This window comes from Nicotiana attenuata, chromosome 11, assembly GCF_001879085.1.
Source record: "Nicotiana attenuata strain UT chromosome 11, NIATTr2, whole genome shotgun sequence".
NCBI lineage: Eukaryota > Viridiplantae > Streptophyta > Magnoliopsida > Solanales > Solanaceae > Nicotiana > Nicotiana attenuata.
The window spans coordinates 12,172,300-12,174,687 of NC_031999.1; positions in this window are offsets into that span (position 1 = coordinate 12,172,300).

Here is a 2,388-nt window from a genome sequence, read left to right on the forward strand (position 1 = left end):
TATAACGGGATCATAGACTCTATGATTGACAAGATTATAGAAATTTTGTCTCAACTTTCTTCCAAGTCTGATCCGTACAAGCTTAATGGGATATTGGTGATATATTCTTCGGATTCAGACAATGATTTGACTGATAAAAGTATGAAAATGCTAATCAAAAGAATTAAAGCTAAAATGTCTGAATCCGAAATATATTTCTAGTCATATCCTAAAGGTTCTAGTCATATCCTAAAATTTCAAGTCATATCCTAAAATTCCAAGTCATATCCTAAAATTCCAAGTCATATCCTAAAATTCCAATTCATAAACTAAAATTCCAATTCATATCCTAAAGGTTCAAGTCATATCCTAAAGGTTCTAGTCATATCCTAAAAGTTCAAGTCATATCCTAAAATTCCAAGTCATATCCTAAAATTTTAAGTCATATCCTAAAATTCCAATTCATAAACTAAAATTCCAATTCATATCCTAAAGGTTCAATTCATATCCTAAAGGTTCTAGTCATATCCTAAAATTTCAAGTCATATCCTAAAATTCCAAGTCATATCCTAAAATTTCAAGTCATATCCTAAAATTCCAATTCATATCCTAAAGGTTCAAGTCATATCCTCAAGGTTCTAGTCATATCCTAAAAATTCAATTCATATCCTAAAATTCCAATTGATAAACTAAAATTCCAGTTCATATCCTAAAGGTTCAGTTCATATCCTAAAGGTTCTAGTCATATCCAAAAATTCCAATTCATAAACTAAAATTCCAATTCATATCCTAAAGGTTCAGTTCATATCCTAAAGGTTCTAGTCATATCCTAAAATTCCAATTCATAAACTAAAATTCCAATTCATATCCTAAAGGTTCAATTCATATCCTAAAGGTTCTAGTCATATCCTAAAAATTCAAGTCATCTCCTAAAATTTCAATTCATATCCTAAAATTCCAATTCATAAACTAAAATTCCAATTCATATCCTAAAGGTTCAAGTCATATCCTAAAGGTTCTAGTCATATCCTAAAATTCCAATTCATAAATTAAAATTCCAATTCATAAATTAAAATTCCAATTCATATCCTAAAGGTTCAATTCATATCCTAAAGGTTCTAGTCATATCCTAAAATTTCAAGTCATATCCTAAAATTTCAAGTCATATCCTAAAATTTTAAGTCATATCCTAAAATGCCAATTCATAAACTAAAATTTCAATTTATAACTAAACTATCAAGACTATACAAAGATTCAAGGTTATAATTCAAACCTAAAAGCTAGGATTCACAAGAACAAATCATAAACCCTAAAAGTTTAGGGTTTCTTCTCTTCAAACCATTTTTCCCCAAATTAGTAGGTAAAACTAAATATTTTAGCTACTAACAATTATCATAGATTTAATTTAGCTAAGAACAATTAATTTTTGCAAATCAAACTACAAGGAATTAATATAAATCAGCGTATTTCGAAAAAAACAAGGAAAGGAGAGAGAAACCTACCTGGACAGTGGAGGACACCGGCGGTGGAGCTGCTGCTGCCGCCGGCGGGTGGAGGGTGGAAGGAGACGGTGGCGTCGATGGAGGGAGACTGAAAGGGAGGGGGGGTTTGAGTGTGAGAGAGAGAAGAGAGAGAAGAAAATAAGAGAATATGAGGGGAAACCCGTTTTTTAGCTACTGTATTTACAAAAAGCGACCAACTTTGGTCGCTATTTTTAGAAGCAAAAATGTATTGACTGTTTTGAACAAATTAGAGACCAAAGTTGGTCGCTAATTTCTGACCGTTTGACCAGAATAGCGACCAACATTGGTCGCTATATCTAAAAAAATTAAATTACTTTTAATTCGATATAATATTACCTAATACACTTATACTTAGTACATAGTACAGCGTAACTATATATATATATATATATATATATATACGCCTTATATATTCGATATAATATTACATAATACACTTATATACACTTATACTTAGTGCATAGTACAGCGTAAGTATATATATATTATATATAAATATATATATATATATATATATATATATATATATATATATATATATATATACGCCTTATATATTCGATATAATATTACCTAGTACACTTATACTTAGTGCATAGTACAGCGTAACTATATATATTATATATATATATATATATACGCCTTATATATTCGATATAATATTACCTAATACACTTATACTTAGTGCATAGTACAACGTAACTATATATATTATATATATATACGCCTTATATATTCGATATAATATTACCTAATACACTTATACTTAGTGCATAGTACAGCCATATATATTCGATATAATAGTACCTAATACACTTATACTTAGTGCATAGTACCGCGTAACTATATATATATATTATATATATATATATATATATATATATAT